The following is a 12,025-nucleotide window of genomic DNA, read 5'->3' on the forward strand; positions in this document are numbered from 1 at the left end:
CTCAGCCATAGTGTGCTGTCCTTCCACAAGAATTGCCATCAATTCTGTTGGTGTGGGTGGTGGTGGTTGTGGAAGGTTATCATCATCACCAGCCGCACCAGTGGAACGAGTGCGAGGCATCTGCAACCATGCGCAACCAGTAATTATTGGTGATGTTAGCACATTGGAGAGGAACAATGTAATTACGCCAAACTAAATTTACTGGAGAGAATGAAAACTTCATACAATAAATAGAGGCAATAATTCATTCTCCAATCGCCACATCATCAATCAGCTTACTAGCGCCATACGTAGTGCATTCTAACATGACAAGTTTTAAACTTAACCATCAAGGTACGCATCCCGAAGGGAGCGAATTAAAGTACATTACATGCTAAGTTCGAATTCAAAAGGTACATCCAACATCAGTCATCGTACTTAAGTTCATTACATCAATGACTGCAAAAGCTTAAACTAGTGAGACTTGCTAACGAACTACTCATCAAAGTGATCGCTGTCCACATCGGAGACACCTTGGACTTCTTCTGGGTCTTCCTCTTCTTCTTCATCTATAGGCTCAGCTGCATTGTCATCCATCTGCACGTCCTCTTCTTCGTCATCAGCCTCAATCACTTGAGGTCCACCCACATTAGGATACCTTGGTATGGGGTGAGGAATAGGAAACAGACGGTTGTTCAGTTGATGGTGTTCAACCTGAAGCTTTTCAAGCCGTTCTTGGAGTTCTTGCTCCATGTGGAAAGCATTTTGGTTAGCCATAATCCAACCCTAACGTCTTTCTTCTACTAACTCTAAAGCTGCATCTCTGTGACGGGTCACACGATCCAACTCTTGTGCTGCCTCATCTCTCTCTATAGTGAGGTTCATCAGCTGGTTATGAAGCTCGTCTCTCTCGCGTGCTGTTTGACCCCACTGTTGCAGGCAATAATTTGCAATACCTCGAATCTCATCTACTTCTTGCTGAGCTCATCCACATGCATCCGCCCTACGGCGATACTTACGGGCACGCAACCAGAACTTATGCTGGGCTGCCATTGCCTTGCCAGCTTCTTCTAGCACACTAGAAAGGGTGTTTTGCCTGACTTGGCAAAGCTTCAAGACTGCCATCATAGCACTCATTCCAGCATTGTCGCTCTGCACACGTTCGCCACGGCCTCAAACCAAGGCCTGGCCAACTTCTTGGGTCCACTCAGCCTCAGTAGGAGCCACTCGGGGAATGGATGAAGCTGGTCCACCCACTAGCTCATCCCCAAAGCTCTGTGCTATATCCATCAGCACATCAAGGGCAGCAACTTGAGCGGCTTCCCATGGGCTTTGCCCATCAGTCTCAATGCTCCACCCATGCCACAACGGCCTCGTGGGGTTCTACGGCACTATAAAGGTCACCACGTACCAAGGTATGTCTCCCAATGGTACCGCCTGCCTCCACGTGTAGCGGGGTGCCTTCGGGTACCCAACTGAACTGAGCACCCTCCAGAGCAAGGTGGGAGTACCGAATTGGTCCAAAAAGGTGCTGCTACCAGTAGGAAACATGGGCGCGGCCATCTGTATCAAAAAGGGATGCAACACACGTGAGAGGATTATTTTGCTGAGAGTTAGAACTTAATACATGGGATAAGCAATTATAAGGGAGGGAGTGATGCAATATGAATGACATGAGTGAATATGATGCATGCTCGTTCCGTACGTCCTCACAAACCTAAGAAAATTTAAGTTTTAGCGGATTATACGGTGGCATACATACGTTCTCTCAATTAGCGGTAACTAGTCGATCTACACGGTGCGTTGTTAGCATACCTGTAGAAAACTTCATTGCAGCCCAACCCAACAAGATAGAATGCAAATAACAAAAGTAGTAACTAAGATACTCTCCATATATATATCCCCAGATATATATACTTTGGTATCCAAACTACCCGACAGATGTACCCACAATTAAGTACCTTCATATTTACATGTATGCAACATGTAGATACTCCAGTAACCACAACTATCTCTCCCCTAGACCGATGGTTGGACGGTCATGCTCTCACAACTCACACTTACCTTATCGTAGAGGCAATTGATCCATACATTACCATTCAAGCGAATGGCACCCATGCAATATCACGCCGCATGGACGACGAAATAGAAACAATCAATTTCCCCCAAGTTAGTACTTATATATAAGCCACCTAGAAGTCCTTAAGTGGGCTACAAGGGATGTGATCACCAGTACACCATAAAATTTTTGATTTTTGAACACTTATATATAACTATAAGTTGGAAAACCATTTTCACAACAAAAGCTTTTGTTTTAAATACTCGTATGACATGTTTAGTGTTGAATCTAGCTCTGATGCCAGCTGTCGTAGAACCGACCAATTTATAAGAGCACAAGTACAAAAACAATCACCGAAACGATCAAATTCTCGCACTTGAGCCCATATAAACCCGGTCGTCAACTAAAATCTCGAAGGATTTCAAACCAACTTGCATACAACCAAGATCATAGTAATTCAACATAATATATCATACGTTACAACATTTCGCAGACGGTTTGCAAATAGATTACATCACCTCAGAGCCATCGTTATTACAAAACAAGTGTTGTAAAGTACGTGGAAGCAAATAGTTTGACTTACACACCTGAGTTCAAATACAAATACTGGTTTGTTGATCACAACCCGCAAAAGCATTCAGATGAGAGAAACAGAGATCATACCCATGATCTAGTCTTCGTCACCCGCTGGGTGGAGACAATACTTAGAGAATCCCTGATATAGAAGGTCATCTGCAACAAGAGGGAATAAACCCTGAGTACGAGAATGTACTCAGCGAGACTTACCCGTCGGAAACCAAAACAAATGACACCAAGGATCATGCATAGCTTAATTTAGTGGATCTGGCTGACACTTCCTTTTTGCGGAAAAGCATAAGTAATAAGATCAACTCTTAACCTGAACTAGCAGTGACTTTTAGCCATTAACCTGTCGTCTATATTAGCACCTGTACTAAGTAATCATTTGATTAAGATGCAAACAATAATAACCATAGCAGGTATAATTCGTGGCAACATTATCATCATCATCCATTTAACCATATCGTTAAATTAAGTGAATCTACGTTGCCGCTGCTCAGTCAAGTTCTCACTATCCGGGAGAGACGGCGATTCGAATTGATTCCTATCTAGCTGGAGGGGTATTCCTAACACAAACCCTGCTTCCCCCGTTAGGGTCGCAACGAGTCACCTTTGGTACAACTTAGGAGAAAAATAAAAGAAAAGACGTGGGTCCGAGCCGCCCTGCATTCTCAGAAAACCACTCTGCCAGGAAGTGCAGGATTTTAAGCACCTGACTCCCCTTGGACTTATGCCAATGGCTCTCTACACATCCTTACTACCTCCAAAATGCATCCAACCCCCACGGATCCTGGCCTGAGTTGAGCTACTCGGCTTCGCGGTCGGAACGACTCATCCGGCTAGCTAAGTGTTAGGCTGTGTTCAACATGACATGAGGACGTACAGCATATCAGTCCTTAAACGACATAGACGGAGTCACTATGTTCAGACCTACACAAGACCCCGCCCGATCTTAATTCATTATTAACATGGTTCTTTTCCACGATAACAAATATAGCCAACCGTGATCCACCTCATCCCTAAGCTCGCAGGTGACAGGAAATCACCTGACTTCTACCGCACTAAGCATGGCTAAGCATTTAACTCGTTCCTGAACTTAAATAGGATTCCAGTGCGATATCTAGACAAGGATGGATATATCATGCAACAATTGATTCCAACCAATTCCTATACTTAATGCATCATCAATGAATAAAAGGTACTCAAGGTATTTGTAAAAACATGGAAGGCTTAATATGCTCTGGGGCTTGCCTTTCAGGACAGAGGAAGGCTGGTGGTCAGGGCACTCGGGCAACTCCTCCGCGGCGGCTGCTTCATCGATTTCCTGCACCTCGGGCTCCTCCTCCTGGTTGGCTCCCTCAAACTCCAGCAGTGTCACTCCCTCCGGCACACCTATTGCATGAATGCGCAAGATAAATATCATGGATGCACATGAACGAAGTTAGGGATGCTCGGGGAATGCACATGCTCACTGCAGTCCGCATATTCCAACTTAAGCTCTATTCAAATCACTTTAACTTACCAAGTTTATACAACCTAATGTATAATTGCTCATCTTTAGTTAAGGCCTAGCACCTGCACCTAAGCATGTTTTCAAGTTAGGCTAGCCCCTAAACAATCAACAAGATCATTGCAACAAAGCATACACCCAAGCATCTGTATTTCAGCAAAATAGGACTATATAGCGGTACAGTAACTGGTCATAACTGGAGATTTAGAAATCCAAATGACATGCAACAAGACAATTTGGAAAGCTTATGAAATTGTCTATAATTCATTTTCAGAACCCAAAGCATGATTCTAACCTTTACTAGGTCGAATTCTTTAATCAACAGAAATCTGTCTTCACAAGACAGAGAGCAGGCAAAACTGTGATCCAACTTTAAACGACTGTAACTCCTAAACTACTAGGCCAAATACCACCAAATTTTGATACGAGCTAGATACACCAGTTATCTACAACTTTTGTATTCACGACATGCACAGCAAACCAACTTATCATGGGGAACTTTGTAAAGTCCCCAGAACTGTCCAGAAGGACATAATGCAAGCAAAATAATTATTAACTTATGTTGCAAACACATAATTGGATAAAACTAACTTTACTCACTCATTACACATATCACAAGAACACCAGAAAGTAAGGTTTTCATCACCAAATCATTTCTTTTAATACCTTTCTTAATTTATTTAATTAATCAGAGGAAATGGTAAACATATATTAAAACTACACCATTAAATCTACAAAAATTACAGTAGGTACTACATACTCTAATTAGGCTACTATAAAAATTTCACACCATTTGAGCAAGTATAACAGCCTACATAAAAATGATAAGGCATAATGGCTTAAAATGACATAATTAGGAAACCTTAGTGAAAAGTGTCAAGCAACAGATTTTATATTTTTCCTAGCATTCTTTAGGTACTAGTATACTCCCCACAAAATTTCATGGTCATAGGATTCCTAGATAATTTACAAAAATTCACACAAGTATCAATTAATGATAAAAGGAAAATCTATAACTGAAAAACCATACATGCAATGACTCTCAAATTTTTACCAGAGCTTCTACTAAGCAAGAATAGCTTACCCACAAAAGTTTATAATTTTTGGAGCACAGAAATTCAAGATATAATTTAAACAAGTTTGCATGCATTTAAAAACACATTTCAAGTTCCTATTTAATTCATCCAAAATTTTCACTTCAAGAGTTTATTTCATATTTTTCCTAAATACTAGACTGCCCTATTATCCTAACAAAATTGGAATCACACCATTTGCATCTACCAATTTGGAGATACAAAATTCACAAAACAACATTCAAATCTGCAAATTTGAACTATCCTACAGCTAAACGGTCACTGACGCGTGGGACCCGCGTGTCAGCCGACCCCATCGGTCAGCGAAAGGAAACAGGGGACGGCGCGGCAGCGGCATAGCTCGCCGACGGCGAGGATTCCGGTGAGATGGTCGGCACCTACATGATCTACGTGACGAGCCGCGTTGAATGATGCTACTGGCAAGACCTAGAGCTAGCCAGAGATAGCTCGTCGCCGGCTAAGGCGGCACGGTGGAGCTCCGGTGCGGGGTACTGATGACGGTGAGCCCCCAATGCCTCTTCCGAGCTCGATACGAGCTTCATGAGGTCACCACGGATCTAACCAAGAAGAAAAAGGAGGACGAGAGGGCTCCGGTGGTGGTTGGCCACGGTGAGCTCCGCTCCGACGAGGTACGGCCATGGCGACGGCGTCGGAAAAACGGCCAATGGCCCTCACCTACGGTTCGGCTGGCTCAGCTAGAAGGTCGACAAGGTAGAGGAGGACACGGCAGAGCTGTGGGCTAGCTGGAGGTTGTATTTTTGTGGCGGCGAGTGAGCTAGGCGACGGCAGAGCTTGCTCGGCAATGGCGGAGCGGTGCTGCGCTGCTGCTGCTGTGAGTGGGGAAGGCGAAAGAGAGTGAATGCGAGCGCTGGGAACCACGATCGCGCGCAGGGGCTTCAATTGTCGTGCTCTGGCCCGACGTGGCCTGAGTAGGTAGGCGGCCGGCGACGCGCGGTGCCATGCGGTGGTGAAACTCTGTTGCCGGTCAGGACACTGTAGCTCCGATTTAGTCCCAACATTGATGCCTGACAGCGTTACTTGATGGCCCTTCCTCTCCTAATCTGTTGGTCATCAGCGAAAACAGTCAAGATACAAGTTGTAGCCCTAAGTACCAGCTACAATTCATATTAAAGGACCAAGGCATAATTCTCAACGGATCATGAAAAAAATCATGCCAAAGTTGAGTACACAAAACTGAAATCGTATTTCATACTCTAAAAATTTTCTAAGTGTTGAATCAGCCCTCAACACTGACTTGTGGGCCCTTTTTGAGCATGTTGTGCACATTTTCATGACTTGGCTTCTAAACAAAGTTTGTTCCTTATAAAATTTGCTACAACTTTGCTTTAGATTGCTCAGACATGCAAACATTCTAAGTTGTACTTTTTAAACAGTCAAACAAAAGAGTTCAGGGTCAAAACAAGTCAAACCACTACTTGAAATCATAATTAGGTAACATGATCAATATGAACAATGTTCCAAATGACATTCTAAGTATAACTAAGTTTCTTAAGAGAATTATTAGCCACACCACACATAGGTCACACCAAAATCAAGCATTACATGTACTGAAACAAGGAAAAACCAATGAAATGTTACCTTTGTTTCATAGTCATGTTTCACATGTTTCATGATTCTGTTGCATAGTACTTACTAACTATATTTCACTAAAGTGAGTTGCACATGTTGCATTTGAGTGTTGCACTCTATCCATTTCATAAAATCACACACATGAAATATAACGATATGTTGCAATGTTTCGAAAACATGTTTCATGCAATATAAACTCATGAATGGATGAATGATGCTCATGTTCATGAAATGCAAGTGCAAATTTGGAAGCCAAACACCTAGGGTGTTACAGGAGTCAAAAGCGAGCGTTGTCCTCTTCTTGGCCAGGCCTTCTGGTTAGAGAGGCGGGCCAGAGTCAGAAATGAGTGTCGTTCCTCCTTGGCCCGGCCTTCCAGTCGGAGAGGCAGGTCGGAGTCGGAAGCGAGCGTCGTTTCTCCTTGGCCAGGCTTTCCAGTCGGAGAGGCAGGCCGGAGTTGGAAGCGAGTGTTGTCCTTTCCTTGGCCAGGCCTTCCGGTCGGAGAGGCGGGCCGGAGTCGGAAGCGAGCGCTGTTCCTCCTTGGCCCGGCCTTCCGGTCGGAGAGGCGGGTCGGAGTCGGAAGCGAGTATCGTTCCTCCTTGGCCAGGCCTTCCAGTCGGAGAGGCGGGCTGGAGTTGGAAGCGAGTGTTGTCCTTTCCTTAGCCAGGCCTTCCGGTCGGAGAGGCGGGCCAGAGTCGGAAGCGAGCGCCGTTCCTCCTTAGCCAGGCCTTCCGGTCGGAGACTGGATCGCCCTTCTGGCCTATCGTTAGGTTTTTAGGCCGGCCCAGGAGTTACATGTCGTTCGCAACGTCGTCTGCTGGGTCCAGCTTTTGCTGGGAAGCAGATCCATTAGGGACCCCGGGTTTATGAACCCGAAAGTTAGTGTGGCTCTTTAGTTAGCCTTTGAGAGCACACTAACTTAGTGTAGTGACATAGCCATTGTATGGATAGATACTATAGAAACTAAAATTGTGGTAGGTGGCTTGCATTTTTAGTAGGCTAGTGTAATACTCGCTTCGCCTTATATTTGTCTAACCGATTTGCTAAGTGCTGTTGTAGAAATTTTTTATAGGCTATTCACCCTTCCTCTAGCCATTAGAACCTTTCAAGGGCACATGCCCTTAAGGACATAAATAACTTTCCTAACATAACCTAGTACACATAGTAGACTTACCAACCAGTGTAGGGATCGATGGATCTAGGGAATTGCACGAACCCGATGCCTACATCCAACAGACCACCGTTAACATTCCATGCAACGTCCAATTGTATGAGGATCTCCAAGTCTACCCCCTTCTGGTGCAAATTGTTCTCAAGTTCGAGAACTGGTGCTCCAACTACTTCAGCCTTTGAATGCTGCGGGTGGCACTAGTGCAGCCACCAGCATCACCATGGTCAACTTGATCACAACAGCTTCCATACCTTCATCCACACGTGCACAGTGCACCATACTCAGAACTGACGAACAAAATATAACTTCATGAATTGCTATAAAAAACAATAAGTGAATGAAAAGGGCCACAATTAAAAAAGAGACTATATATACTCCACGTTAAGAAAACTAGAGGAACAACGGTAGTACGTACATGCAAGGAACAAAATATCACAGAGATCACGACAGGGAGGATCCACATTCCACAACAAAGTCGTGGACTATTGGCAAATGAAGAGAATTGCAATCGTCGGGATATGGTTGGGTCAGAAGTTGGGACATTGATGGATTGGATGTGTCGTTTCACCATTCCACATTCATCCTATACTAAAATCACATCACCCTGACGTCTAATTAGCAATGCAGATTTTGATGAGCTATAAAAAAATGGGCCAGAGTAAAAATAGTCCACCGCTCTTTCGTACATCTGTTTCTTCCTATATAAGCACAGTGAATTGATAGTTCATGCAATAAATTATTGCATGAGTCCATGTAGTCCTGCATTTTCTCATACAATTAGTTTTATAATGTCAGTATAGACAATTTGACATCATAAGATATTTATGTAATTATGGTGTTTTCGATAGTGCATTTGTTTTTAGTCTGAAACTTTATGCCTGGACGTGTTGCTACACCACGTACGTAGCTTGAAAATGTCTTCCCTTAGCCCTCATTCAGACCTCTCTCTACATGTGCGCTGACATCAACATTACAGGAAGCCCCAAAAATCTATCTACAAATCGCTTCAGAGTTCAGACTCAAAAATCTGTCAACATCTGCGCTGACATCAACATTACATGAAGAATGGAGTTTCTTGCAAAACGTAGGAGAATGAACACAAACATCTTCAATTGATGGTCAACATAATAATTTGTTCTTATATAATTAATTGAACAACTCATGTAGATAGAAATGTATACAATTAGCACACCATACATGGTCTATGTGGCCATGCGGGAAGGAACATGGTGCATGCTAGAGGCTAGCCATGACCCAGTGTATTCCAATTGCTGCAGTTTTCAGTTCTAGGAGAAGAGTAACCAAGAGTCCAGGCCATGTGTTCCCACACTAGCGTGCCCGTTTGTATCATTGCATACCAGAATTTAAAGCAGCACCTCAAATATTGCAAGCCAGCTTTAGTCCCGACCCAGATATTGCAAGCAGCGCCATAGCAAAAAAAATCTTAGATGGGCTCGAGGGGGCTACATGGGATCGGTGGCGGTAGGGGGGCTTGAGCCCCCCCCCCCCCCCCCCCCCCCCCCCAAACCACCACCACCGCCGCGTCCCACCACTAGATTCATCCCTCTGTTAAAGCCAACCTTTTTGTAAAAGGCCAACTGTCACTCCATATTAGGCAACTTTGTCTATACTTTGTTCAAATTACCAAAAAAATCGCCATTGTGTGATTAGGCATGCTCTTTTTACCATTAGTGAAATTTAACCACATCTGTTCATGGTGGTATTTGACTGTTTTCAATGGATGAGGAAATCTTCTTTTGATGTCTTGCTAATTTAATGTTTTATCAGGAGCGTCCAGTGTAATTTCACCAATTATTAGATTTTGATCATATCTAAGACATCATATTTTATCCGGGTAGCTAACTCAATGGTAGAGTACTTTTAAGTGCAGCTATAATTTTTACACATTTGGATGAAGCAACAAATTGGTCCGAACTCTTGGTGGAGTCTAAAAGACAATGACTGATCCTTAAATGTAATCAATGTAAAAATATCATGTCGTAATCAAATCAATTTGTTTTTTTGAATAAAAAATTCTGATTTTCTAGGTCTAATGAATAAATAGAGACTGACTCTAATTTTGGTAAAATAATAAGCAACAACTTAACTTCTTAATTGGTTAATTGGCCAATTTTTTTAGGAAAATTTGGCCAATTGTATTATTTCCTTGTGTATTCCTGTAGGAAGTTCTTGTACATGTGTCTTCGGTTTCTCTTTTATCATTTTGTCCAAGAGAAAAAGTTCTGGTAATTCTATGAATCCTTCTAGAATGCTTTTCTCTTGAATCAGATTGCGTGGTATTCCACCAATTCTTAATACAAAGTTCTAGACGTTTGTTAAAAGAGAAAGAGACTCCCAAGGACAAAAGTATGATAAATACAAGATATAGGAAAGAAGACAATGATTTCTTTTTTTATTTCTCTTCTTTTAACCCTCTTTTTTCCCATAAATAACAAAATGGATTATTCTGATATATAAAATATTAATTCCAATGACTTTTGCTACTATAACCTTCCCAACCATAATTTTTTACTCTATTCAGTAATTTTGCATTGAAATAACAAATTCTAAGGATACTAAAAAATAGTGGGTTCCATTGTTTTTATTGTTCCCTTTTAAACGGCAAGGCCCTATCTATACACCGGAGGCCGTTCTTTGATTTATTCAATAGGTATTAAGAACTTGTATAGTTCACATTCTTTGGCTCTACCTATCCAAGAAAAAACAACAACAAATAACAATTAGTTAAATTTTAACAAAAGTATATGGCCTTATGGCCTTTAACCAACTATATATGTTTGTAGCTGCTCTAACGAATCGCGCATGTTAGAAGACAAATGCACCAATATAATCTACTATACTCGAAAAACCCTTAGGAAAAAACTAAGGCCTGTTTGGAACCTTTTGGAATTGAAATCAATTCTAATAATCATAATTTAAGCATAGATCAATTAAAGCTAATATGGTTGTACGCGGAATATATTTTTGTACTACTATTAGCCGTAAGACACATATGTGTTGCATTTCTGCTGTAGGAGAGCGAGCCGAAAAGCGTGCTATAAGTTGCAGTGTAGAAACATAGCATGGTGATCTATAAAATTAATTTACATCTTCCACCTTATAAATTTAAGATAGGCTCATATATGAACTTTGGAAAGTTATAGAATATCAAATTCTAAACCAAATAGTCTAGTCTGTTAACTACATTCTAATTCTACCAAAATAAAAGAATCCAAACGAACCCTTATAGAACAGCTTAAACAAGTTAAGGTTGCATTAGGTAGAAAGGAATATATGGATAACACCCATAGCACGATGAAGACAAGCACGCCTCCCAGCTAACATGCACGATGCTACAAGGGCCTAGCTTAATTACTGTTGATGGTAACTAAATGCCAAATCTGACCATCGTATTATTCAAGGTATGGAAAGCTCAAAGGATATCATAGGTAGCCTAATCATATAGTAACATATCAATGTAATAGATAAGTATAGTTCATTAATGCATTCGCAAAGAGTTAGGGATACATAGTAAGGGGCCTGCCTTGAATGGGTTTGGGTGGCGGCTCGTCGACGATCTCTACCTCCTGGGCCTCCTCCAAAACAAACTCCTCGCAGCCCTCGTCACCTAATGAATGCATGATGCTTGATGAGTACAATGCATAAGAGTAAATGACATGATATGATATGTATTGATGTTGTTTGATTAGGGTTTAAGCATATATAACATGCATGTGTAACATAGGGTTAATGTTCTATCGACTAGCATTGACGGATGCTCCGTCAATAGGGTCGGACGCTTGTTGACGATAATTTCGTTATGGTTTTACATAGTCAAAACCGTCACCAAAGTGTCGCCCCTAGAAGGGAATGAGCATAACATGGTTAAATTGTGTTCAAATAATTTGGTTCCACTAGCAAGACGCAAGCTGGTGAGGCCCGATCCGCTAGCAAGACGCAAGCGGTAAGGCCAAGCTAGGGAGGATGATAACGCTAACGATCAAGTTGGACACCTAACATTGATCCATCAAGTTGGATGCCTAAT

This window comes from Miscanthus floridulus, chromosome 5 (assembly GCF_019320115.1).
Source record: "Miscanthus floridulus cultivar M001 chromosome 5, ASM1932011v1, whole genome shotgun sequence".
NCBI lineage: Eukaryota > Viridiplantae > Streptophyta > Magnoliopsida > Poales > Poaceae > Miscanthus > Miscanthus floridulus.